This window comes from Saccostrea cucullata, unplaced genomic scaffold (assembly GCF_032062105.1).
Source record: "Saccostrea cucullata isolate Sc308-1 unplaced genomic scaffold, CSIRO_AGI_Scuc_v1 ctg22438, whole genome shotgun sequence".
Classification (NCBI taxonomy): Eukaryota; Metazoa; Mollusca; class Bivalvia; order Ostreida; family Ostreidae; genus Saccostrea; species Saccostrea cuccullata.
This window is the reverse complement of record NW_026933775.1, coordinates 1-5,796: the sequence shown is the minus strand read 5'-3', so window position 1 is coordinate 5,796 and position 5,796 is coordinate 1. Positions and strand designations below refer to the sequence as shown.

The 5,796-nt window shown below is 32.4% G+C and overlaps 1 long non-coding RNA gene across 1 annotated transcript; it reads left to right on the top strand.

The window, feature by feature from the left end:
* Nucleotides 1-2,094: 2,094 nt before the first annotated feature.
* LOC134239318 (uncharacterized) lies at nt 2,095-5,796 on the top strand. Its single transcript, XR_009986205.1, has 3 exons — nt 2,095-2,141; nt 2,727-2,836; nt 5,760-5,796. It is a non-coding gene; the product is annotated as an uncharacterized LOC134239318 (long non-coding RNA).

Below are 5,796 nucleotides of genomic sequence, written 5' to 3'. Positions count from 1 at the left end.
ATATATAGATTATATACCTTCATGCTACCATAAAAAAGATACGGAGATCTTATTTTTGCGAAGTCGTGTTTTAACGCGCCACCGGTCAATTTGACCGGTACGGAAGTGAAGGGGTTAATACAGTAGGAAACACTTTTACCTAATTTGCTGCAATTTAATTCTAGGAATAGTTAAGGATTTGCTGTCCATTTCATCCAAGCCTCATGTAAATTTGGTATTTGAATGGGATAGATGATAAAAGAAATTTCTTGCCTGCACTTGCTAGATGACACAATGTTTTCTTTATTTTTGCAATGAAATATTATCTTTGTTTCTGTGGATAACGGTTGCGAAATTGCAGAACTGAACATAAGCCGGGAAGGTGATTAAATGCCTTTTTCCGCTATGATTGCAATCGTTACTCTTTGCATTAACAAAGAGGGAAGACATTTTGAATTTTGTCAAATTAGCTCTGTAAAATTTATTCATGAAAATTGGATGAGAGCACACAAAATATTTCGTGTTGGTCCATTTGTGTTTTTAAAGTGACATGGAGATACATAGTTTCAACTAATTTTTTAAAACCAATTTTAATGTTTACAATTCCTAACTAAGGCATCATCTGATGATCAGCTAAAATTTGAACATTATTTGTAGATTAACAAATGAGATACATTACTTAAAGTTCTTCATTACGTAAACAAGGCTCGTGTCTTGTTTTTGTTTACATAAAGAAAATATCATATTTATAACAAAATGAAATTCAGCAAATCACTAGAAACTGTCTAATCGTATTTAAAATTAACTTCTTTATTGAAATTATCTGCTGTAAACGAACATATATTAGTAAATTGACCTTTGTTAACAAAAACATGGCACGGGCCCGTTTAAAAAACTAAGGTTTTTGTCTTGTTTCTCGACAACTGAAGTTCAAATTTTTGATGATCATTAGTGTAAAAATGGAAAAATAAATATTAAAATTTTTAGCTGAAACTATGTCCATGTCCGTTTAATGAAAGAACCTACTTTTTAGAACTCTTTCAAATAAATAACTTTAAAAATGGATTAGTTAATAAAAAATACATAGTTATTGCATACATAGGTTTTAAGGATGTGCATATTTACTGGTTATGAAGGAAAGTATAATGTACATGTATTTGCTTTTCATTTCAAACATCTGGTGACAACAACTTTTTATATACATGTACAGTAAAAATTGATTGCAACGAACTTCTACAGAAATTTTGATTATATACGCAATCCTTGTCTATTTGTTGTTTAACGTCCCTCTCTAGAATTTTCTTCTCATATGGAGACGCCACCACTTGACGGTCTATTATCTATACCTAGACTCGGCACTCAGAGTCATTCAGCATTATGGGATCTTTTCTTGTCAACACCTACCGCGACAAGGAACCACGGTTTATACGGTCTCATCAGAAGGACCAGTTTCCACGTCCCACAGTGGGATTCGAACCCACGACATAAGGTTTAACTCCTTGCTTCGTGACTCTAGAGCAGAGACTCTAACCAGCGCTATACTGACAACTAGGCAATTAGTTAAACCATGTCTAAATTGATCATAAAATAAACTTAAATGTGATAAGAACAGAAGGTTTTCAATGAATTATACCAAAGCGATATAGGTAAAAAGGTCTATAATCTTCTTGTAAAACACATTCAACCAAGAAGTGAACAGTGGAAATTTTTCTTATATTGGCGAAATTGATTTATCCCTTACATGATACATTAAATCTAATTCATGCCAACTACAGAAACCCAACAGATCAATTGGAGAGAGAAGTATGCAACTAATACCCTTATTGTTACATTGTATGGAACTGTTTTTCTATGAATGTATATTGGCAAGCATTCCCTTTGGCCCTATACTGACAAGACTATCTATTCTCTTTTCTTTGCTCGACAGCGAGGGATCCTATTCTTTATGACACTGTTCCTATGATTAAGCATGCAATCACATTAACCTCGCTACTTGTATTCATAGAAAAAAGAAATCTGTACTAGCCCTTAAGGGTCTGAAAAGATCCAATTGTCCATTTTGAAAAATTGTATTTAGGCAAAACTTTAATCATTATCTGTTTTCTGTTTACTTTTAGGATCTCAAGAATCAAGTGTTGACAACTAATGCTTGGCTAAGAATTGTACGTATTGTGAAATAAATGATTAGTTTCAACTATATTTTTAATCATTATATATCAATGCAGCCATTTCTATCGAAGTCGCTAAGTATTCAAAAATTTCCGACTTGTATCACCATTTTGGATTTAGGCAAGCAATCCGTATGCAATACATGTGGTTTTAAAATTACATCATTTACATTCACTTAAAAGCGATTTCTTCGTAAGAACAAAATAGTTGTTGCATGAATTCAACCGAGTTTAATTTAATTGTTAAAATCATGCTTGTCTTTATCCATTACACCATGCATTTGACTAAGATGATCTGCGGGAAAATATTTTTTTCTTCAAAATTTCTTTTTTTTACATGTCGTATATATTGATAAAACACTTGAAGTACTTTCCGGTTATCAGCTGCACACGACAAACTCTTTCCAAAAGTTCTTAATGAGAAAGTGGAATAACTAGCAGCAGCATCTTTATAAGAAAATTGTAGAATCTTAATATTAAGGGAAAATATCTAGTATATTGAATGTTTCATGATCTTGTCTTCATTTATGCATACAAAGACCATGATTTTATAACTGTGATTTATCATTTTTCTTTCAGGCGTGGACGGACGAATTTCTAACCTGGAATGCCACAGATTTCAACAATGTCAAGGAAATTTTAGTGTCCAGAGGAGAGGTCTGGACTCCCGACCTTCTGGTGGAAAACACGTAAGTATGAAACTGTATCCATTCCAAATCAGTCAGGAAAGATACACAGAAGACATTGGTAAACATTTTCAATTCCCCTTTCATGTATGTTACCTGATAAAAGTATATCTCCAAATAAGGTAGAATTGTTGATAGTCATTGGTTATTTTCTAGGAATTTGATCATTAAATCTCAGAATGTTTACTCGTAATTTGTGTGTTGTATCAGTTGATTAATTAAGCTCGAATATGAAAATTTATATTCAGTAATCATACAGAATCCACAAAAATTTCAGAATTTTTAAGAGTCGTAAGGAAAGAAAGTAGCTATGATAGTTTTGTATTAACTAAAGAAACACGTAGAAAAATTATTACAAAGATGTGTCTTTTAGCTTATTCAAAATCTTATTTCAATATTATTTCAATATTTCAGATATATCCCATCTAATCAAATATGATCAGGTTGATTAAAGGATATTGCCATCTAGGATTCTTAATAATTACTATTTTCATGATGCATCAATCTTGATGCATCAATAAGGTCCTATAAATAAACATAACACAACATATTTATTGACTTCTTTATGGTAGCACCATTCCAGGAACTGGGTCGTATCAGATTGATGTTATACGATGGATCAGTCTGATGTATATAATTATTGTATCTTTTCAATATCAGTTATCATTATCTTAATAATTTGGACAATACTATATTCTGACTTACGATCATATTTGACGTGATTACTCAGTAAAACAATATCTTTCTTCATGTTTGAAGATTCTGGCATTATCTTTGTCAATTTAACTAATCCCTTTGTCCAGTATTTTTTCTCGACTTTCTTATATATGAATAATCGTACATTCTTATCATATAATAAAAACACCTCCAATCTATCTTGGGATAAAGCAAAAAAGACAATTATAGTATACTTATTTATAAGAAATCTTTCAATCTCGGTCCGAGAGTGATCGACAGAGAAATATATCCCGTTATTAAAGTTATACGATGAGTTTCCAGTAATGACGAAGGATCAAGATCATTGTTTACGTCAAAAACGTTACCAGTCGTCAACCGAGGCGTGCTAATGGCGGCAATCAAGCACAATTTTATTAGGTTTCTTCTTATGCTTGAGTTAAGATTCCTGATATTCTATCTTACAACTGGTTCTTCTCCTCTAATTTACACTTGTTTGCAGTAATTTGATCTTCAACGTATTGTCAATCTCAAGAAAAAAAAAAGGAACAACAATAAATAATTAAGTGAGAAAGTTAAACTATCCTTAGAAACAACAAGACCGTACGTTCCATGCACCAAAAGCGCATTGTTAAAAATTACATACAAATCATTCACGTCTTCCAATGTAACTCATATATTTACCACCTACCTTACTATGTCAGGGTACTCATACTAAATGTAGAAAGATTTGAAATGGCCATCCTTTCTAGTACCATTTGACATTGTTCAAAGTGAAATATGGAGATAACAAAAAAAAGGAATCTAGCAAAAAATTCCTTAAAACAATACAACTCGAAAGTAAACACGGACCTTTAAAAATATCAGAGATGGGATCAGGTGCCACGGAGAGAAAGCATACCCTGTTCAAAGTGAAATATGGAGATTAAAAAAAAAAGGAATCTAGCAAAAAATTCCTTAAAACAATACAACTCGAAAGTAAACACGGACCTTTAAAAATATCAGAGATGGGATCAGGTGCCAAGGAGAGAAAGCATACCCTGCCGACTGGCTAAACCCGTCATGTGTTTTTTGTTATGACCGGGAAAGTGGCAAAATCTGTAGACAACTCATAGTAAATAATTTCCTATAGCAATTGGTGTGTAAAACGTCTGTCAGCATTCGGTTTAATGATGGACTTTCTTTGTTGAAAAGGTCATTGCATCGACCATAGAAAGGAAATGATTAATTTAAACAAGATAGTTTATATCCTTGTCTTATTGACTTATTTGTCAAAAGGATGCTTCAGTAAAAATGTTATTTTTACGTAGAGCATATTTTTGCGTATCATATTAACTGGAAGACTTAAACCCCGTATGCAGTTCATAAAGGTATATAAGCAATGCTGCATAAGTAAGAGAAGTTTACGAAAGTTGAAGTCATCACCTTTAGCATAAAAGGAGAAACACCTATCATTAGCCGAGTATGTCGAAATTTGAAGCCTTTTACCGTCTTTTTTTGAATGAAAAATTCTCAAATGGGACAAAAAATCCAAGCTCTTATTCAACGTTTCCGTTTTCATTCTCTGTTCTGATATTTACTACCCAACAATATAATTAAGGAAGGATTCTTCTCATATTTCTAGTATTTAAAAATTAATGAAATTTTCTAAGACTTTATGGCCTGTATTTTATGCCCTCTTCACATATTTGTATTGTTTATGGATTGTTTTGTTCATTATTTTTACTTTTTATATTGTTTCCTGAAATAAACCAGTCATACTGTTAACATGACTGTAAAAAGAGTTAAGATCCCCAGAAAAATGTAAAATTCAAAGCCCACGTGTCAAGGGTTCTAAAATTATGGCGGGTCTCTGGTGACATACTACAGAATTGAAGAAAGTATAAATTCTTTTAAAAGTTGAAATTTAAATCCTTTTCTCCTGTTTATTTAACAGATAACCTGAAACATGGTATTGATGAGCAATGGTGTTTTATTAGAATTGTAAATTACATACTAGTACCCCCTGAGTCAGGAGTTCTAATGTAGGATGTGGTTGTTGATACATATTGTAAGGAAGTGTAAACGCATAATCTTTATGTCTAATTCTACTCCTGAGTATTTATCAGATAAATGACATTAAAAAATGCCTCTTCTACAATTATGAAAATCGGCGCCTCAAGGACAGGGGTTCAGGGGGAGGCGGAGTGGGCATTATCAAATCATTACAATCTGAGACACACTAGTGCTTACAACACTTTTTTCGTTGCAGAGCTTTCGGTTACAGAGAACTAGGGATAGAAAAAATG